At 41.8% G+C, this 23,245-nt stretch overlaps 1 pseudogene; it reads right to left on the bottom strand.

Moving 5' to 3' along the window:
- Window positions 1–13,703: 13,703 nt before the first annotated feature.
- On the bottom strand, window positions 13,704–21,943 carry LOC147830672 (putative ATP-dependent RNA helicase DDX28; annotated as a pseudogene).
- Between the last annotated feature and the right edge of the window lie 1,302 nt (window positions 21,944–23,245).

Below are 23,245 nucleotides of genomic sequence, written 5' to 3'. Positions count from 1 at the left end.
CATGTTGTTGCATTTGCTACTTGCATGTCATCATATTTTAGACATTTTTCTGTCTCTTGCTCTTCCTTTATAATGTTAGTAGTAGGAATCTTTTATTTATTGACAAATTGATTCATCCATTCATTGAAAAAATAGGGTTTCAGAATGTTGCATCATCCAACTCATGTGCTCAAGTGATTCTCCTGCTTCAGCTGTCTAAGTGGCTGAGACAACAGGTGACCACCAGGTAGATGACTACAGAAAGCTTTGAAAAATACAAATGTCCAGGTTCTTATCCTAAAAACTTCCTTGGACTGGTGTGGGTTCTGGGAGATCTCTCATAGCTCTAGATTAGCTTGTTTATCCTATGTTTTAGAATTGCCATGCTGTCACCTCAACTAACCACAAATTGGTCCCAGCCACACCAAGTATCAGAAAGATAATGTAGTGGGTTAACTGAGAGTCTCATGGAGGATGCTCCATGAGGCCCAGGTCCTGTGCTTCCTGCTAGTATCCCATGTTAAGTAAAGACTTGAGGGACAGGATCTTTCCTGGATTTGTGAGTATCCATGTCAGGAGGATGGGCAAGAGTCTTACTGCTGTAGCCCTTCAGGACAAGTGTGCTATCTATTGGGTGGGATGCTCCCTCTTGAGCTGAAGGGCATGAGTGGCTGATTGTGTTGCCCCCTTTTCTAGGCAGATGATGTTGGGACACATCCCCAACACTGTGCTATTCCTTCTCTGCTGACAGCTCCCCACAGCCCTCTCCAGGACCAACTGTCCTTTCAATCACTAAGAGAAGCACTTGCCTGGTAACAGCCAGCAAGTCACTGCCATGGCTCACAGAAGTTGAGGTGATATTTTTATGTCAGATTTCTTTCTTACTCTGTTTATATTCCTGCTATAGCTTCTTCTCACACCTGAGACAAGACCTATATTCCTCAACAGAGTGACATGACCCACATCCACATGTACAATGATACCTTTAGCTCTTCTCTCTCTCTCTTCCCTAGACATACCATCCTTGTTATTGTTCCTAGAACAGGCCAGCCTCATTTATATCCCCAGGCCTTTTAAAAAATCTTTTTTATTTTATTCATTTCATTTTTGCTGTACTGGGGATTGAAGCCAGGGCCTTCCACTGAATTATACCCACAGCCCTTCCATGCATTCATTTGTTTGTTTGTTTATTTTTTCATTTCAAGGTCTAAGTAGCACAGTTGCCCTCTCTAGGCTGTAATAGGTTTTTCTACAGCCTGAGCCCCCAGAGTAATGGCATTATATGAGTATACCTCCACATGAGCTTCAGGGGCTTGTTGTATTGTGTGTTCTCTCTCTCTCTCTCTCCCTCTCTCTCTCTCTCTCACTCTCTGATTTTTTGAGACATAAGATGGCTCCTCCTCCCTCAGTCTCTTGAGTCCTAGGATTAATCACATATGTGACTATACCTGACTTTGCCTCAGGGTCTTTACTCATGTGTTTCCTTCAGGAATGCTTTCCCTCCAGCTTCTTATGTGACTTGCTTGCTCCCATCTGTACTGAAGTATCCTCTCCTTTAAAAACCCTTCCTTGAATACCTTGTGAAACATAGAATTCCATGTCACTCTGTACTCTTGATGATTTATTTATCTGCATAACAATTAAAATAACCTGAACTTTTTTAATGGATTCATTCTGCCCTAATTCACTTAGTCTTGTTGTAGGCATCACAGCAGTAGAAACTGCATCCAAGTATCCTTTTTGAAGCAGAAGACTTTAGAAAAACAGGTCCTTCATGTAGGAGTGTACTTCAAGGAAACTGATGGTTCAAGAATTACCCTTGTACAAGCTGTTTTTCCAGTCAAAAACTATTGGAGAAAAAAATGTATTTTATGGAGCAGTGGAAAACACATTGGAAACAGAAAAGGGAACTATATGGAGACTAGGGTTTTATTGATTTTTTTCCATAATAATCCTGCTCCAAGGGGTAGGTTTCCTTTGGTCTCATTATTCTGCTTTGGGGACCCCATCCAAGAGGCCTAATACACAGTCATTTCTTTCTTCTTGTTTTCACTAATTGTTGATGGCAGTGACTCAGGACAGGAGCCCATCTTGTAGATCAAGTCCCAGCAAGGCCATGTCCACATTCCAATAGGCAGTTGGCATGAGAAGGCTCCTGGCTGAGAGAGGTTCAGGAAGAAGTGTTCAAGTTCTGTTTCTGGTGATGCCCAGTGGTGATCACCACAGAGGATGCATTGGCTCTCTTAAGATGTTCAATGTTCATCCTGTAAGCACAGTGACTCAGCCAATAAGCTACTGTGTGGTCCTGTTACTATGGTTCATATGACAAATTTGGGGCTGCAGCAATGCCTAGGTCTTTGTCAGACCCTGTCACAGTTCAATGTACCTTTGAAGTCAGCTTGCAAACTGGTTTCTCTGCTTTGACCTTTTCTGGATTAACAATGGAAACATCCCATAGACCTGCATGATTTGAGGCTTAACTGCTTGTTACAGTGATGATGGAATCATCCCAATATAGCTGAATGAGTACTAGTCTCTCTGCTATGGATTTTACTAGGCTGGCTCTTAGGTGTATATTCAATTCTCTGATAAGCATAAGCATCCATACACATTAATCAGAAGCATCTATGATGGAAGCATCCTCATAAATGCTCATTAGTGCTGGACTCTCTGTTCTGGACTTTACTAGGGTGATTATGGAAGGATCCTCATAGTTCCTGTAGAAAAAACTGAGGCAATACATCTCCCTGTGCCACCCCACATGGGTTTCTCCATATCCTTGGTATAAGACATGGTGGAGGATGAGCTTTGGGTGGTACTGCTGCTAGAAAGAAAAGCTAAACTGATCCATCATTTTTTCTCAATACACTGAGCTGCCAAGACCTCCCTATCTCATGTTCCTTATTGGTTGGAGCCTTCTCATCTATTTAACATCCCAAACAGTCTAATCCTGTCACTTTACTGTGTTGCTTCAGAAGTGATGCTTATTATAAAAGCACTTGGCTTCTGTGAAACCAACAGTAGCAGGAGATGATAACATCTGTTCCCAGTTCACAGAGAAAACAGATAACTTCAAAAGAACTGAAATCAAGACCCCCTTCCTGGATACCAGATTAGGCTCAAAGAGCCTTCTCACCCCAAAATAAACTCCTTGGGTGCTTTTTCCTCTGATCTGTACTCTCAGTAGAACTTCATTTCTCTACAGGCTTTATAGTCTCATATTGTGACACCATCTTTGCCCCAGTACTGAGCCACTTAGATTATCATGTATCTAAAATGTTCCTTATGTGTGTCTCTATGACAACATGATAAAGATGTGTAAGTCTCAAGTTGAGATTCCTGAGAGGACTTCACAACCTCTTCCTCAAACCACACCTCTTATCCCTTGACAACAACAACAAAAACACTTTTCTTTCCCTAAGTGTTAAATTAAGACAGGCTTAGAAGAAGCTTTTTTTCTTGAAAGTAGCCCAGGCGTACCAGTTGCATTGCCCTCCCAGGGAACAGATGACAACTTAGCCTGAATATAGATCTGGTCAGACATTGTCTTCCAGGACACCAAATAGACTGATGTCTAGTAGAGAACTGGTAGAAAAGTTTCCCTATCTTTGGAGTACCCTTGCCATGGAAACCAGGAGGCCTGTGATGTCATCACTACCCAGTGAGGTCACAGATGGAATCTGTGAGCTGCTGGGCAGAATTTAGGCCCTCAGAATTTGGTTGATCATAGCAGTGAGAAAGTAGACAAGCTCTGCCTGGACTTCCTATCTGACTGCTGCTCCCTGTGGAGCATACCTGTGGGTGGGCACAGGCCAGTTCCTATAAGAGGTCAAGAGAATCCCAATTCTGAGATGAGATGGAGAATCATAATTTGCCTAGCAGACAGTTTGTGTGGCTCCCACGCAAAGCATTCATACATGTGGATAGAAAGAGATTTGAGTGTACTAGAGTATCATGAAAGCCTCATTGGAAGTGACCCTGTGGCATAAGTGACAGCTGGACTTGTACAGAGGAAATACATTCTAGTTGAGACATATGATAGCAAATGCTATCTCTTCTTTACCTTCATTTACCCCTTATTTATCTTCATACCACCTTAATGTTTTTATAAATAAGATCTCAACAATACAAAGACAACCTTTTGTTTTCATTTTTATTTTACTTTGTTTTATATTTTTGAATACAAGATCTGACTATTTAGCCCATGCTAGCCTACAAGCTGTGATCCTCCTACCTCAGTCTTTTGAGTTTTGGCATTACAAGCATAAACCACTATGCCTGGCTGTATCTCAGGGTCTTTACACAAGTATGTCCTTGAGAAATGATCTTCCTCCAGCTTCTGAAATGATATGCTCTGTATCATCTCGAATATATTGTTCCCTCTTCCAAAACATTTACTCTGCCTACCTTGTATAATATGGAATCCCATATCACTCTAAGGCCACTCTATGGCCTCAATGTTTTATTTTTCTTTATGACAATTAAAATAACCTAATTTTTAGTGGAGCTTGGGATTCAAACCTGGGCCTTGTATATATGACGCACTCTACTACTGAGATATAACCTGTTTTTGTTACTTTTCTCTTGCTGTTGTGACAAAATATCTGACACCCAAAGTCAAAGGGGAAAGGTTTTATTTGGCTCACAGTTCATAGAGGTTTCAGTCCATAATTACTGACTCTGAGGCAGAGTGGCAGAGGGGCAACAGTTCATGGAGGCAGAAGCAGCAAAAGCAACAAGAGACCTTAAGAGTGTCTTTCTGCTCCTTTTATCTTATTCAGACAACCAGGATTAGGGTGGTGCCAAACTAATCACTCATGTTTAATGTTTTAGTAATCACTTGCTTAAACTTAGCATCATACACTCTAGATTCACCCACCTATGATCCTATGATCTTTTGGGAGGACATCTAGACCCAAACCATAACATAACCTTAGACCAAAGAAATTATATTTTTCCCTAAACATTTATCTGGTGGGTGCTTTGAAGATTTTTGATTGTCACATTTGCTAGTTTATCCTAATCCAGAAGTGCAGTGGCTGAAATGGACCAGGTGCTCAATAAGTACTTTTTGAGTGGACAGATGGATGGCTAAACTGATAGATGAACAAACATCTTCTTTTCCGCTTCTCTTAAAACACAGACAGACACACATACACACACACACACACACACACACACACACAAAAATACATATACATGCACAAAAAAAGGCTAATATTTATTTATTTGATGCTGGGCATTGAACACAGGGCCTCAAGCATACTAAGCATATGCTTTTCCATTGAGCTATATCCTTAGCCCAAGATTCTCCATTTCTTAAAGAAGTTCCCTGGGTCTTGCATCAATTCACTTAGGCATTATTGTAAGTACCATACTGTTAGAAACTGGATCCCATGAAGGCAGAAGGCACCAAAAGAGCAGATCCTCCATGTAGGAATGTACTCCGGGGAACCTGGAGGTTTGAGGGTTGGCCTAGGACAACCAGGTCTTCCAATCAAAAACTGTCACAGTAAATCATTTTGATGCACAGTAGGAACACCACTGGGACCATACAGGGAGAAAAATAAGGAGTTTTTTTTAATATTACTCATGTATTCCATGGACCAGGTCTCTGTGAGGCTCATTACTCTACCTCTGGCACCCAGTGCAGGAATTTCCCAGCATAGCCTTTGCTTTCCTTTTAAAATTTGAAGAAGCTTGCCCTGGCCCCCATTCCCCCCCTCCCCCTTGTTTGTGCTGGTAGTTGATGGCAATGGCTGAGGAAGGAAAATATCTGGTTTCTAGGGATCAGACAAGGCCACTCTGTACTTGACTCCTTGTCTTGCAGAGTGCAGACTTTTGTTTCTCTTGCCCAAGAAGGAACTACAGAGCAAAGGAATATCAACCCTACTTTGAGGCCAGTATCAGTGCTGGGATGGTCAAAGCAGCTTCTCATTTCAAACACCAGTTTCTGAGGTTTCTTTCCCATAGTGAGGTGGCATTGAAGGGGACTTGGGTAAGGAATTTATAGGCAAAAGGGCTCAGGTCCTATCTCCAGTTGCAGACATTGAAATTCACTGCAGAAGATGTAATAGTTCTCCCAAGCTGCCCAATGTTCATCCTGTAAACAGTGTAGCTAAGCTAGCAAGCTATTCTAGAATCCTTTCACCATGGTTCAAATGGCAAATTCTGGGGTTACAGCAACCTAGGTCTTTGTCAGGGTATGCCACAGATCAGTGTCTCCTGGGAGGCTAAGAAAGCTAGTTTATCTGCTTCATCCTTTGCTCAGATGGCCTTGAAAGCATCCTCATAAATTCATCACTGTGTGTACTCTTCTGCTCTGCTTTTGCTGGAGTGGTAATAGAAGCATCCCTGTAGTCACCCACTTATGCTGACATCTCTGCTCTAGATTTTCCTGGAGTGGCTATGGAAGCATCTCCGTAAGTCTGGTAGTTGTTGACCAGGAAATAGGTCTCCCTGTCCCAGGTCACCTGGGTCTCTCCACATCCTTGATATAGAACATGATACAATCCATGTGCAGGAGGAGCAATGGACTGCACTGCTGCTACAAAGTAAAACAAAACTGAGCAATCACTTCCAATCCCAGATCTCCAGGCTCAGTGGTACTTCATCTCTCTACAAGCTTCTCTGTCAACCTGTATAACACAACCCTTTCCTCAAGACTCAACAGAATTCAGATGTAGTGGCTCATGCCTATAATCCCAGCATTCTGGAGGTTGAGGCAGGTGGGCTGCCCCAAGATTGAGACCAGCCTGGGCTACACAACAAGTTCAAGGCCAGTCTGGACTACATTGCAAAAAAAGACTCAAAACCTCAACCTGGGAAATGCCTGAAGTGTGTCTCCATGACAGCCTGGTAAAGATGCTAAAGTCTCAAGGTGAGGTTCATGAGAGCCCATCAAACTGTTCTTCCTCAAACTTCTCCATTTACTCTTGACAACAAAAGCACACTTGGTTTTTGCTAGGACTCTAATCAAGAACAACTCTGAAAAAAATATCTTTTTTTCTTTTTTGTGGGGTCTCAGTATTTCATAAGGATATTACTGAAATCCTGGGTTGCAGTGATCCTGCACCTTACCTTCATAAGTCACTGGGACCAGAGAAGCACTACATTGCACCAAGCTCTGAAAGAAGCACTTTGTATCTCACATGAAATACTAAATTTATAAAGATTAGGGCCTTTCTAGATATTTAAACAGAAAAGTGTTATTGCCTGTGAGGTTGTGTATACACTATGGCCTGGCCAAAGCTTACCTGCTCCACTGTCCTCCAAGGTGACAGAAGACACGTTAGCATGAATAGAGATGGCCAGAAAACAGATTGCTGTCTAGTAGAGAACTGGTAAGGAAGTTACCCTATGTTTGAGTAATTCCTCTGCCATGAAAACTAGGCCTGTGATGTCATCACTACCCAATGAGGTCACATATGAAATCTGTAACCCTATTGGCAGACTTCAGGCCTTCGGTGTTTGGTGGAGAAGAGCAAGGAGAAGCCAGAGAAACTCTGTATTAGTCTTTCTCTCCGGCTTTTGTTCTATATTCTCATCAAGTAGCTACTCTCTTTGGAGTACAACTATGGGTGGATGGAGCCCCTACGATGACAGGATATCAAGATTACAGCAATGTGCCACAATACTAGGCTTATTCTGTGTCCTTGAGGTAATGTTTGAAGGTCAAGAGAAGACTACAGAGACCTGAGATGCAGGAGCTGTTTCCAGCAAGATTCTCAGGATGCTCCTGGGACTTACATTCCCTCCCCTAAACTGTAATATTCAGTTGCCTGGAGAAAGGGTAGATGTGGAGCCCTCTGGTAACTCCAAATGGTCCTTAATGACTTAACTTCTCTACAAAAGGGGACATGAGGAAGCCTTGTGTGGTGGTGAGGAAGCCTCACCACTCAACCCAAGAAGGGAGCTCTTGCCTCCCTTCCTTCCAGCTGCAAGGGCATATAATAAGGGTGAATATGTGAGCAGCCAAGTGACTGTGAGCCCAGCACTCACTACCAGCTAAACATGTTTTAGCCCATCTCATTCTGTCCACAGGGAGTCTTACAAGCCTTACTTTCTGGTAAGAAAATTGAGCAGTAAAGCAGGCAAAGTATTCCTGCTGCTGACCTTGTTACCAGAGAAGACCTCCATGACATCCATAAAAGTTTAGACATCCTTTACAGGTCACCCATTGTTGGTGGCCCTTTGCTTAGGTGTGCAGTGAAGTGGCAGGACAAGTGTTCATTGTTGACATAAGCCTATAGGAGTCCTAACTACACAGTACCAGCTTCCTAAAGCCAGTCCTCCCCAAGCCATATCAATGCGGTATGTGAGATTTCATAGTTACCCTCAAGTTCAAACTTACTATCTCTTTGGCTCAAACTGGCCCACTCATCTCAGGTAACAACATGCAGTTCACAGGTACACTGCATACTAGAGCCTTCCAAGTTGTGTGAAGAAAGCCTCCTTTCTTAGACTGGTTTCATAGATCCCACAAGCTAGCATGCCCTATAAAGCTGATAATCTTATCTCACTGATGCTAAATCTGGATGAACATTAGGCTACATCTGAGAAGATTTTCCCTTTTCAAGTTTTTTAAGTCAGGCTCTTTCTATGGAGTTAAAGTTGTTCTCTTAGTCAAGAAATTCTGCCTCACCCTTCTCAGTGGTAGGAATACAGGTGTGTGCTACCTTTCCTGGGTAAGTTTTCCATGCTTTTGAGTTTGCTGAGTGTAACAGATGATGTCAGAGATAGCTGAGTTCAAGGTAAGGTTCATGACAGCCCTTCTTCAAACTTTTCCACTTATCACTTAACAACAAAACACAAAACACGTTGAGATTTTTTTCTAAGTGGCTATTTGAAAAGGCCAGAAAGAAGCTTATATAGATAGATAGATAGATAGATAGATAGATAGATAGATAGCATCTATGTTGTACAAGCTAGTTTGAAACTCTTGGGCTGAAGTGATATTCCTGGCTCAGCTTCCTAAATAACTTGGACTATAGACAGGATCCATTGCACCCAGGTATAAACAAAGCATTTTGTAAACCAAGGGAGGGGGGATTTAGCTCCGTGGTTCTGCTGCCTGGCTCGCAAGTGCAAGGTCCTGAGTTCGATCCCCAGTACCAAAAAAAAAAAAAAAACCCAACAGGGAACAGTAAGTTGATAAAAACTAGGGCCTTTCTAAAAACTTACTCAGAGAGGACATGTTCCTTGCCTTCACATTGAGGAACTCTGGGTCTCTGAGTGAGCACCAGGCTCCCTACTCTCTACTAAAAGTGTTTGGAGGTGTGATGGGAAGGGACAAAGGGAACATGTGATGACCACTGATGCTGTTTTATACTCTAACACCTCTTAAACAAATGTCTGGCCCATGCTTATCTGCTGCACTGCCCTCCCTAGGGACAGATGAAAAGTTAACCTGAATATAGAAAAATCTAGTCAGACATTCTATTCCAGGTAACCAAACAGACTACTGTCTAATAGGGAACTGGTGTGGAGTTCCCTTGTGTTTGCATAGTTTCCCTGCCATGGAAATCAGGAGTTCTGTGAGGTCACTATCTAATGAGATCATATATGGAATGTGTCAGTGAATTGGCAGGCCTCAGGTACTCAGTCTTTTGTGCATGAGACCACAGAGAAGCCAGAGGAATCCAGCCTGGTTCTTCTTAACCAGCCTCACTACCATATCCTTTTCAAATAGCCACTCCTTGTGGGGCACACCTGTGGATGGGCATAACCCCTATGATACCAGAAGGGTAGGAGAATCCCAAATACTGAGATAGGCCAGAGAGCAACAATTAACCTAAGAGACAGATTGTGCAGTTCTAACCAAAAACATTAAGTGGTTGGAAAGCAGAGATTTGAGCATATTTGGAGAGTGTTGAAGGCTCCGTGGAGGTGGGCCTCAAGCAGAAGTGAGATTTGCACATGTGCCCAGTGGTGGGCAACGGATTTACTGAAGAAGACGTACTATCTCTCTTAAGACATCCAAAATCCATCCTCTAAAACCTGAAGCTCAGCCAGCAAGCTACTCTAGGGACCTGAAAACATGGTTCAAATGGTAAATTCTGAGGCTAGAGCAACTGAGGTCTTTGTCAGAACTACCACAGCTTCATATCTCTTGGAAGCCTACCTGGAAGCCGGCATCTCCCTGCTTCAGCCTTGCTGGGGTAGCAATGGCAGAATCCACATAGACTCAACTGGCTACCGGCATCTCTACTTTGGCATGGCTGGAGTGGTGACAGAAGCTTCTCCTTAGGCCAGCACGTGTGCTGGCTTCCCTGCTTCGACCTTTTCTAGGGTTGCAATGACTCACATGAGCACTGGGTTCTCTGCTCTAGATGTTACTTGAGTGGTGATAGAAGCATCTTCATAGTGTGTCTTTTTTTATCAAACAGAAGTGACTCCATCACGGACCTAACCCATCCTAGATAGTCCTTCCTGAACACGCTAAGTTACAGAAAAAGGCCACTCAGATCCAATCCTGGGAACACAGCTACAAACTAAGGTAGCTTATCATGGGCCAAGGATTTTCTCTTCTCCAAATGCCCCTCCGCTCTGCTTTGCCTTTCCCTCAGCAACCCCTTAGATTCCCCTTGTGCTGTCTGAGTTAGCCAATCAGGATAGATTGTGAACCTCCAAACCAGCCAATGGGAAAGATGTCAGCTGCTCTTCCTGTATTAGGGATTAAAAGGACAACCCTCCTTTTTCCTGTGCACCTGCTACCTCAAGCCTGTGCATTTTGAAAAAGTAAAAAACCTTGCCAAGACTTCCTGATGTCTGAGTGTTTTATTATCTGCACTGACAAATTGAGTCTAGGGCTGATTTCCAACAATAAGTAAGGTAGCTGGCAACCAAGCAATACATCTCCCTATGCAAGCCCACCTGTGTTTTCTCATTCAAAATAGAGGTCATAGTAATAACCAGGTGATGGAGAAGCTGCGGTTATCACATGTGGTAGAAAGGAAACCATAATTGATCGGTCATTTCTCCTTAATACACTGTGCTCCCAGGACCTCCCTTTCTCACATTCTGTACAGGCAAAGCCCTCTTATCTACTTGGGATCCCAAACATATTCTAGGACTGTGACTTCTATATGTCACCTAGAAAGGGATATTTACTCTAAAAGCACTTGACTTCTGGCAAAGCAACAGTAGCTACAGATCAGAACACACACACACCTCTCCTCTCTGGGTAAAAGTTTAGGCTCAAAGGGCATTGGCACAACAAACCAACCTCCTTGAATGTTTTATCCCCAGACTCCAATTTCAAATGCACTTTATTCTGTTTACAGGTTTTTTGTTTCCCAACTGTATAACACTACACTTGTCCCAACACTCCACAGCTCAGACAGGGGTACTGTTTGACTGATGGGGCCCATGTGTGTGCAAGACAGCATAGTTTCCTGAGTCTCAAGGTGAGGTTCATAAGAGGCCTTTGATAGCACTTCCTCAAACTGCTCCACTTATCTATTGACAAGAAAAATATACTTAGCATTTGTCAAGTGTCTAATCGAGAAAGACTCTGAAAGAGCTTTTTTAAAAAAATGAGGTCTCAGTATATTGAAGGCTCCTCCTTAAATCCTTGGCTAAAAGAATCATGTGCCTCAGGCCCCTATATAACTGGGATTAGAGAAGTGCTCCACTGCACCCAGATCTGAAGGAAGATTTTCATAGACCAAATAGAAGGCTAAATTGTTAAAGATTAGGGTGTTTCTAAACATTTATCCACAGATAACATAGCTCATGTCTTCACCAGTGAGCAGGAACACTGTCAGTCTCAGAGTCAGCACAAGTCTATAGATCCAAATCATGACTAGGAAAGTGAAGAGGGATGGCTGGCAAGCACAGAAGGAGCATGCACTGTCCCATGAGGTTGTTTGTTTACCACAGTCTCTTGTAAAGATGCCTGGCTTAGGTTTACCTGCTGTCCTACCCTCCTAGGAGACAGATGACAAATTAGCATGAATAAAGAAGACACAGCCAGACTCTCTCTTCCAGGCCATCAAACAGTTTCTTTCTATTAGATAACTAGCAGGAAAAGTTTTCTTTCTTTCAAATAATCTCCCTGCCATGCAAAACAAGAGGCCTGTGATGTTATCAGTACACAATGAAGTTACATTTGGAATCTGTGAGTTAGTAAGCAGGTTTCAGGCCCTCAGTGTACAGTTGAGAAGAGCAAGGAGAAGGCACACAAACCCTGCCTTGACTTTCTATCTGATCTCCCTACCTGTAGTCAGGTAGCCACTTCCTATGAAGCACACCTGTGGGCAAGTACAGCCCAGTGACTACAGGAGAGCAAGAGAATCCCAAATTCTGGGATGGCTCAGAGTCATAATTTTCCTAACACACAGTTCATGTGGCTTTAACCTGAAGAAATCCAGAGAGGGAGAGTCAGAGGATTGGACAAATTAGTCAGGAAGTGTTCTTGGTGGTAACCCTGTAAGTGAGATTTAGACACATACATAGGGATGGCATTCTAGTTAGGAGGAAAGATAGCAAATAAAGTGTCTTCTTGACCTTCATCTGCCCCATTGCACCTTCATACAATTTCCATATTTTAACAACTAAGTTCTCAAAAAACAGAACAATCAAAGGTCACCCAGTTAGTACAGAAAAGTTCTACTCCATGGTAGGACTTCATGTTGCTCTGGTTGAGGTATCTGATTTACAGTAATGTGAGGATAAGATCATCACATTTGAAAGTGGCATAAATGTGGAAGGAAGTACAAGGTGCTCCAAGACAAATGAGGGTCTCCAATAAGTTTACAAACTAGGAATGATAGACTGATTTTCATGTAAATTTTGAAACACATTCAGGCAAAAAAACATAATAAAAATGAAAAACATATCATTTTATTCATTTCTAGTAAAAAGAAAAAGTAAAAAGGACTGGGAATTGAAACCAGTGGATATAGTCTTTGCCTATATTCCCAAGGCCTTAGGTTCAATTGATGACCACCTCACACTTCTCCCCAAAAATGAAGCAAAAATAGCATTGACCTGCTTGTGGTGGTTTTGAGTGTGAATATTCAGAAATTACTGAATCGTATTCCAAGGTTTATTATTACTGAGTCCATAAAGGATCATTTATTATTAAAAATCACTATATCACACAAAGTCAAATTTCAAAATTCCCTATAAGCTTCAAGTGTCATGTGAAAGACTAGCTTCCATTGCTGGACAACAGAGTCTCTTCCAAAGTCACAATCAGCTTGACAGGCCCTGGAGGAGGCAAAAGGGCAGCCCAGGAGAGAGGTCCCTGGTCGCAGGGAACCTTGACCCATCAAGCCTGCGCCCACAGCAGCAACCCACTTAGCCACACCAGTGCCTGCAGGACTCTCCCCCCACCTCCTCTGGCCTCTTGGGTGTACAGCCACCTGGTTCCACACTACAAAGACACAGGGGACACCAGACCGCCATTCCACCAGACCACCGTACTGGGTAAGTTGGAGGGATTGTCACCTCCCATCAGAACCTGGACTATCATTAGGGGAAGGGCAGCTGGAACCTGCAGTAGAACCTTGCAGAGTTCAACCCTGTAGGAAGACAGAAAGTTCAGTTTGGGACTTGCAGCCAGAAATCTTCCTGAATCTCACGGGTCTGCGACTGGCTTGCTGAGACTCATTGACATATCTGCACACTGCTGCCCATGTTGTCTATTGTGACAGCAGAGACATAACCTGAAGGAGGCCCTTCATTTTCATTTTTATTTTTTATTTCCAAAATTAGTATTATTGGTTTGGTTTCTCTCTCTCTCTCTCTCTCTCTCTCTCTCTCTCTCTCTCTCTCTCTCTCTCTCTCATTTTTAATATTTTTCCTACTCATTGCAAATTTTTGTTTTTATCTTCTTTTTTCTTCGTTCTTTTCTTTTTCCTTTCTCTCTCACACTCTCTTTCTGTCCAACACTGTTGATCCTGTTCTGGCCTTAATTTAGATGTCTTCTTTATTTTTCTTTAATTCTCTTTTTCCTTATCTCTCCTGTGTCCTCTGGCCTCACTGCTAACCTTCCCCTATACTTCTACCTATCTATCCCTCCCTCCCCAACTCCTTCTAACTCCCCATCCCAAAGGGTAAAGCTGCTATATTGAAGAGTTTATTCACTATAAACATCTGTTGGGTTGGTCCTCGATTTTGATTTAATTCACACAGATAAAGGTGATAGATTAATAACTACCACAAATTGGCATTTTTCTAAGATGTACTTGATGCTATGGTGTTGCTGACTGTATCACTTGGGCTAAGATGTTGTTATTGATCTAGTCAGTGGTCCTTCCTGGTGCAATGACAATGAGATAGCCTCAGAGTCATTAGAGATTCAAAACCTAAAGACCAGCTATATCTGGAAGACACCTCTGAGAAGCAGCGATTCCATAAGGATTCTAATTATAAGCAACAAAGATACTTACAATAAGCGATTTTGAAGTATCAACTCAGGAAGTAAACTAAGGACATTACCAAAAACAAAATGAGAAGACATTAAAGCAAGGCCCAAACTCAGACTTCGACCCCAGAAAGGGTAAACTCTGGGAGAAATGAGGTGGAAAAGTCTGATAATCAACCACCTGGACACTGAACTGATAGCACAGGAAGTAACAAAACAGATGAAGGAGACTCTAGAAAAATTTAAAGCAGAAATAATCTCCCAGATAACTACAGAGATGGTGAGCAGAGTGAAAGACATGATTAGAGGCTCTAGAACAGAAACAGATAAAAAAAAAATAGATGAGCTCAGAAACATGCTGGAAGCCATGAATGCCCAGCATAAGAAAGAAATGGAAATCATGATCACCCAACATAAGAAAGAAATGGAATCCATGAAACAGATTCAAACTGATATTCAGGAGATTAAAAACTCCATGGAAAGTATCAACAGAAGACTAAGGGAATGTGAAGATAGAATATCAGATATAGAACACAGGATTGCAGTTAAGGACCAAGAAAACAGAGATTTCTTAAAAATAGTAAGGGACCATGAGAAATCAATCCAGCAGCTGCTAGATGATGCAAAGAAGAATAACATAAGACTGATAGGAGTCAATGAAAAAACAGGAGACAATACAATTAACATAAAAAACTGTTCACAAAAGTAATAGTAGAAAACTTTCCAGACAGAGGTAGAGAATTGGACATACAGACAAGTGAGGCACATAGAACACCAACTAGCCACAAACAAAAAAAATCTACATTTAGACATATAATAGTCAAGATAGCAGAGACCCAACAGAAGAACAGAATCCTACAGGCAGTTTGAGAAAAGAAACAAATCACATACAAAGGAAAGCCCATAAGAATCATGGCAGACTTCTCAACACAACCACTCAAGTCAAGGAAAGCTTGAAGTGAAGTATTTCAAGTCCTAAAAGAAAATAACTTCCAACCTAGACTGTTGTATCCTGCAAAGTTATCTTTCAAATTGATGGGGAAATTAGATACTTCCATGACAAAGAACACCTTTGAAATTTCATGAACACCAAACAAGCACTACAAGCAATTCTAAAGAATATCTTAGAAAAAAACAATGAAGGTCACAACTCCATGAGGCCCAACAGAGGGAAGCCAATCGGCCATGTAAGAAACTAAAGGGAAAGGGACAAAAATAAATAAAAGAGTCAACAAAAGTAAGACATCATGACAAGGATGAGTCAATATCTATCAATTATAGCCATCAATGTAAATGGCCTCAATTCACCAATCAAAAGAAATAGATTGCTTGCAAGCGGATGGATCCAAGTTCGATCTCTGGTACCAAAAGAAAAAAAAAAGAAAGAAAGAAATAGACTGGCAGAATGGATTAAGAAGAAAAATCTGGCAATATGCTGTATACAAGAAACAAACCTAACTCAAAAAGAAATTCATAGACTGAAAGTAAAAGGATGGAAAACAGTTCTCCACACAACAAGAACCCAGAAAAAAGCAGGCGTAGCAATCTTATTTGCAGACAAAGTAGATTTCAAACAAAAACTAAGGAAGACAAAGATGGTAGCTACATCCTTGTGAAGGGAACAATCCAAGAGGAAGAGATGACAGTCCTAAATATATATGCAACAAATACAAATGACCCCAACTATACAAAACAAATATTAATGGACATGAAAAACCAAATAAGCACTAATACAATTGTTGTGGGGGAATCTCAATACCCCACTATCATGAATAGACACATCATCTAGAGAAAAAATTAATGATGAAATTCTAGAACTGAACCAAGCTATTGAACAAATGGAATTAATAGATGTTTATAGAGTGTTCCACCCCATAAAATCAGAATACACATTATTTTTGGATGCACATGGGTCATTCTCCGAAATAGAACATATGCTAGCTCATAGGACATGTCTAAGTAAATGAAAAGGAATTGCAGTTACCCCCTGTATATTATCAGATGATAGGGCAATAAAATTGTAGATCAATAACATAAGAAACCACAAAACCAGACAAACACATGGAAACTGAATAACACCCTCTTGAACAACCAATGGGTCACAGAGGAAATTAAAGAAGAAACAGAACAGTTTCTACAAGTAAATGATAATGCCAGTACAACCTACAGGAATCTATGGGACACAATGAAAGCAGTTCTACGTGGGAAATTCATAGCAGGGAAAGCCCATATTAGTGAAACAAAGAGAACTCAAATAAATAACCTAATGCAGAACCTCAAGCTCCTAGAAAAAGAAGAGCATAACAAATCCAAAGTTCAGACAAGAGAGGAAATTATGAAGATCAGAGCAGAAATAAATGTAATGGAAACTAAGACAATGATACAAAAAAATCAATGAATCAAAGAGTTGGTTTTTTGAAAGAATAAACAAAATTGATAAACTTTTAGCCAACTTTATCAAAAAAGGAAAGAAAAGGCTCAAATCCATGCAATTAAGCACAAAAAAAAGGTGAAATCACAATAGATCCCACAGAAATCCACAGGATCATCAATACCTACTTTGAGAACCTGTACTCTAATAAAATGGAAAACACAGAAGAAATGGACACATTTCGAGATACAAACAAATTGCCAAAGTTCAATGAAGAAGATATAGAAATTCTAAACACCCCAATTACAATGAGTGAAACTAAAAATGTAGTAAAAAATTTACCAACAAAGAAAAGCCCAGGTCCTCACTGCTTCACTGCTGAATTCTGCAAGACATTTAAAGAAGAACTATTGCCATTACTCTTTAAACTCCTCAAGGAAATTGAAAGGGAAGCAAAGCTTCCAAATTCATTCCTGGAAGCAAGTGTTACTTTGATCCCAAAACCAGGGAAAGACCCAACCCAAAAAGAGAACTACAGGCCAATCTCCCTAATGAACATAGATGCAAAAATCCTCAACAAGATACTGGCAAACAGAATACAGAGGGTCATCAAAAAGATCATACACCCTGACCAAGCCGGATTTATCCCAGGGATGAAAGGATGGTTCAACATCCGTCAATCAATAAATGTAATACACTATATTAACGGAGTCAAGGACAAAAATCACATGATCATCTCAATAGATACAGAAAAAGCATTTGACAAAATCCAACACCCATTCATGATAAAAACTCTACAGAAAATTGGAATAGAAGGTCTTTATCTCAACCTGATTAAGCCTATCTATGAAAAACCAATAGCCAACATCATACTAAATGGTCAAAAACTGAAAACTTTCATGCTAAAATCAGGAACAAGACAAGGATGCCCACTATCACCACTCCTGTTCAATAAGGTTCTGGAAACATTAACCATAGCAATTAGAAAAGATTAAGAAATAAAAGGAATAAAGACAGGAAGGGAAGAAGTGAAACTGTCACTATTGGCTGATGATAAGATACTTTATATAGAAGACCCAAAAAACTCTTCCAAAAGACTTCTAGACTTAATTGACAGATTCAGTCGAGTAGCTGGATACAATGTCAACACTCAAAAAACAATAGCCTTCTTGTGCACAAATAACAGAGTCACTGAGAGAGAAATTAGGGAAACAATTCCTTTTACAATAGCACCCCAGAAAATGAAATATCTAGGAATCAATCTAACAAAGGAAGAAAAAGACCTCTACATTGAAAAGTATAGCACTCTGAAAAAGGAGATCGAAGAGGATATAAGAAAATGGAAAGACATCCTTTGCTCCTGGGTGGGAAGAACCAATATAGAGAAAATGGTCATACTTCCAAAACTACTATATAGATTGAATGCAGTGCTGATTGAAATCCCAGCAATATATTTCACAGAACTAGAGAAAATAATCCAAAAATTCATATCGAACCAGAAGAGACCTAGAATAGAAAAAGCAATTCTAAGCAACAGAGACATGTCAGGGGGTATCACAATCCCCAACTTGAAACTATACTACAAAGCTACTGTGATAAAAACAGCATGGTACTGGCAAAGAAACAGATCTGAAGATCAGTGGAATAGACTAGAAGATGCAGAAACAACTCCAGACATACTCAGCCACCTCATTTTTGAAAAAGGAGCCAACCACCATCATTGGAGGAAAGATAGCCTATTTAACAAATGGTGTTGGAAAAATTGGATTTCAACCTGAGCCAAAGATTAAAACTAGACCCATACCTATCACCATGCACTAAACCAAGATCAGAGTGGATTAAAGATCTAAATATTAAAACAGAAACGCTAAACTTGCTGGAAGATAAATTAGGTAGAACTCTTGAAGACATTGGGATAGGAAAAGAATTTATGAACAAAACCTCAGTAGCATGGGAACTAGCACAAAGAATCAACAACTGGGATCTCATCTTATTAAAAAGCTTCTGCACTGCAAGAGAAACCAACAACAGAGCTAGGAGACAACCTACAATGTAGGAAAAAAAATTTAGCAGCTGTACCTTGGACAAAGGACTACTATCTAGAATATATGAAGAATTGAAAAAAATCAGATCCCCAAAATTTAAAGACCCAATTCAAAAATGGTCATCTGAAATGAACAGATGTTTCTCAGACAAAGAAGTAAAAGCAGCAAATAAACATGAAAAAATGTTCAACATCACTGGTCATTTGAGATATGCGGATGAATACAACACTGAGATTCCACCTCACCCCACCTAGAATGGCTGCTATCAAGAAATCAACCAATAACAAATGCTGGTGGGGGTGTGGGGAGAGAGGAACCCTTCTTCATTGTTGGTGGGAGTGCAGACTGTTGCAATCACTGTGGAAATCAGTGTGGAGATACCTCAAAGAACTAGGGCTAGAGGTCCCATTTGACCCAGCTATTTCCCTTCTGGGTATCTTCCCCAAAGAATTAAAGAATCATACCACAGCAATATATGTGCACCCATGTTTACAGTGGCACAGTTTGTAATAGCTAAAGCTTGGAAACAGCCCAAGTGCCCATCAACTGGAAACTGGATAAAGATGGGGTTTTTTTTTATAAATTGGAGTACTACTCAGTCATAAAGAATGCAAAACTAGAGACATTTATAGCTAAATCGATGCACATTGAGGTGATACTCTTAAGTGAAATAAATAGGACATGCATGTGTAAATACCAAATAGTTTCTCTAGTGTGAAAAACTGAAAGTGTAAATAAGGGTTAAACTGATTAAAATGAATAATTGATCATTTGAAATAGGAACAAAGGTCCAATGGGGTGGGGGTGGTGGGAGGGGACGGGGAAAGGAAAGAAGGGAAAGGAAAAATTATGAGAAAATTTAAAAAATGGAAATGAAATCTATGTAAATTGGGAAGCGCAGAGGGGGAAGGGCACACAGGTTATGGGGAAAAAATAAAAGCAGGTCTTTCATGTACATCTGTACTTCAAGGGAACCAGGAAGGTTAAGAATTAGCCTCGGAGAAGCTGTATTTCCACACTAAAATTGTCAAAAGGGTGGACCATAAAGGATGGGAAATAAGGAGCCTATATTAAGCCTTATGGGGCTTTCTCTATGACATTCCAGTTCCAGGTAGAAGATCTCCTTTCTTCTCATTAATCTGCTTCTGGGAACTCTTGAAGGAAGCTCTCTGTGTATCCCATGCTTTCTTCTTCAAGTTTGTGGAAGCCTAGACCCTCCTGTTTTGTGCTGGTTGTTGATGGTCAATACTCAAGGCAGAATCTCACCTTGTAGATCAGGCCCTAGCAAAGCCTCTCTGCACTTGACTCCACCTCAGCTTACCGAATTTAGACCTTTGATTCTTCTGCCCAAGAAAGGACTACAAAGTATTGAGCTGGGAGAAAATCAGACCTTCTTCAGGGCCAGCACCAGCAGATGCTCAAAGCAGCTTTACATTTCAAACATATTTCAAAGTCACCTTACCCTTAGCCAGTCAGCATGGAAAAGAACTCCGGGCTGAGGAAGGCTCAGGCAAAAGGGTTCAGGTTCTATCTAAGGTGATGAGCAGTAGAGGTCACTGCAGAAGAGGCACTAACTCTCTTAGTCCATCCAATGTTCATTTTCTCAACTCAGTGGCTGAGCCAGCAAGCTACTGTGGAGTCCTGTCATCATGGTTCCAGTGATTAATTTTGTGGGTAGAGCAATGTAGGTCTTTGTCAGACTATTCCATAGCTGGATGTCTCTTGGGAGCCCACCTGGATGCTAGTTTCTCTGCTTCCGCCTGGCCATTTGGCAGCCCAGCACTTCCTGCTGACAAAGGTGTTCACCTACCCAGAATACCAACAAAACTTTCTGCTCTAGCATCACACTTCAGCCAGCCAAAATCAGACTAGCTGAGGGTAATGGTCTCTCACCAATGATGCCAGTCCTGGAAATCTCCTTTGACCACCTTCCAGTACTCTTTTGAACCAGGAATGGGTCACAAAGCTGATAATTGTGCCTGGAAACTTGCTCCACACATGGCCCATGCTCCCTCTCCTTCCAGGGAGAGGTGGCAATCATAATTGATAATCAGTTCCTCATGGGTACTGTCCAGGCCCAGAGAGGCTCTGACTGTAACGAAAAAAAGGCCTCAGGAGCCCTTCTGGAAGCTAATGCTAGCATCTGTCCCTGAAAACTTAGGTTTTGGATTTTACAGCCATCCAAAATATATCCTAACCAGTTCACAGTGCTGGAGTTATTAAAAATACTAGGAAAAGTAAAGAGGGTCCTATCTTTGCTAATTGAGCTCTCAGACTGAAGATGTTTTCTGAGACAGCTAGGTCTTCTGCTATATGGCTCTTCTCCAAGTTGTAGTCCACCAGCTCCAGGAAGCTCTCATCCAAGTGTGTATGCTTCATCCAACACCATGAAGGTGAGCTGTTCCAGTCTAACCAGTTCGCTGTTAAGGGCCTTCCACAGAGCCCATGGAGTGGCCACTACCACATCTGCTGAAGGTTGTTTGGATATTTGCAGCCCCTCCCTAGTTTCTGCACCATTAGGCCCAAAGAGCTGCCCAATGACTGGGCCACAGTCAGTACCTGTTCAGCTACTCCTCCTAAAGGCACCAGGACCAGGCCTTGTGGAGCTGGATAAAGTGGAAGTCCAGGAGTGGTGCATTCACAAACCACTGAAGGAGCAGTAGTAGGTAGGTAGCTGAAAGTTTGCCACTGCCAGTTTCCACGGAGTAAAGGACATTCAGACTCCGAAGCAGTGAGGGGATACTGTTTGACTATATGGTTGTGGACAAAAAGTCTTCAAGTGCAGCCTCCTTTTGTGTGTGCATCAGGAGGCTCCAGACCCAGGTCCGCAAAGCTGCTCCTGGAGAAGTTCTGCAGCGTGGAGTGCTAGTGTTGAGCACACTCACGCACGCTGATGCCTCCAGCCACGCGATGCGAGCACCCAGCGCTCACAACCATCCAGCGAGAGCTGCGTGGGCTGATTCAACATGGCACAGAGAGTAGCAGTGGTCCAGATCGCTCAAGCACGCGCACCAAGGACTCTGATACCTGCTCTATGGCAGTTCTGCTGTCTAGAATGTGCATCACTAGCAGGGCTTCTTTGGGATCTCAGGCCCCAGTCGGGGGGGCGAGGAGTAACCACACGGATAGCAGCAACGTTACCAATGCAAGAACGAGCAGGAAAGGCGCGCTCCAGTGACGTCAGGCACGCACTACGGCGTCTCCTGTATGGCGGCTGGCGTGGTTCAATGAAACCTGTGGCGCTGTAGAATCCTCAGGAAGGAAGGAGGACCGGTACGGTTCAGTAGTTGAAAGGTCTGTGGTTTGAACCAAGCATGGCGATGTCCACACCCAGGTCAATTTAGCGGGTGAGAAAGGAGAGGGGAATGTAACTGACCAGAGTACTGAAATTCGCCTCGCAATGGACTCTGGCCCCATAAACCAGTTTCGGGGGTGAGGGTCTGGCGACTGGGTGCCAAGTCCCTGTGATTCTCTTTTGTCGTCCTTAGTGCCTTTGCAATAGCCTGTTTAGTGCCTCTCTCCCCCACTCTTGTGGGGTTCTTGGAATCAGTTCCTCGCAGATACATACAGATGACTGTAACATTAAAATGAATTATTTTACATTTTCAAATACCATTGTGATACACTAGTATACTTTCTTGGAGAGTTACCAGATAAAATCCAGGGCCTCGAGTATCAGGGCAATGTAGTCTGAGCATTGGATCTGACTGTAGGAGCAAGAATTAGAACGGGGCATGATTTCCAAGTGAAATTAGTAGATATGTCTCTCATATTCTTAATTTCTCTGTCCGTAGAATGGCACAGATGCATGTTGATGTCTCTTGCTGCACAACTATATGAACATGTAATCATTTTCTGTATTTAATGCTTTACAATGGGAAGCATTCCTGATCCTGGAGGAACTGTAGTTGCCAAACTCCCACCAATCCAGAGTCCACACTCCAATCACCTCCTTTATTATTATCTCATAACCTGGCCCACCAGCCACTTGCCCTAATCTCCCAGAGCCTGCCTTCAGAGAAATAATTTCCTAAACCCTTAAGTCCCTTGAAGTAACTAGAACAACACAACTCTAAACCGTTTTCTGTTGCCTCCTTTCTTCTTTGTAGGGAAAAATCACTGAAGGCTCTCATCCACAGTTCAGCCTCTCCCTTTGCCTCCTAACTGACCCTGCTACTACCACTTATATCTACACCACTGTGTTGAAGCCCCTCCTCTTGGGAACTGTTAGTAGCAAATTATCTTTCAGTAGCCATTGGCCGCTGATATATTGTGCTCAAAATATCTCAAATTTCTTTCTAATACATACACTCAATTTTAAATCAGCCCTTTTATTAATCCATTCCTTTCCCACACCTTCTCCAAATGAGGCATCATCCTAAGTCCTTTTAACAGCCATTTATATGATCCTTCCAAGAGCCCAAGAGGTAGGTATTACTGTCATCCCTAGTTTAGAGATGGGATGATCCAGGTACA

This window comes from Heterocephalus glaber, unplaced genomic scaffold (genome assembly GCF_053883595.1).
Source record: "Heterocephalus glaber isolate CG9 unplaced genomic scaffold, H.glaber_assembly_v1.0 deba00000071, whole genome shotgun sequence".
Classification (NCBI taxonomy): domain Eukaryota; kingdom Metazoa; phylum Chordata; class Mammalia; order Rodentia; family Bathyergidae; genus Heterocephalus; species Heterocephalus glaber.
Note: the sequence above shows the minus strand (reverse complement) of the source record. Positions and strands in the feature narration are given on the sequence as shown.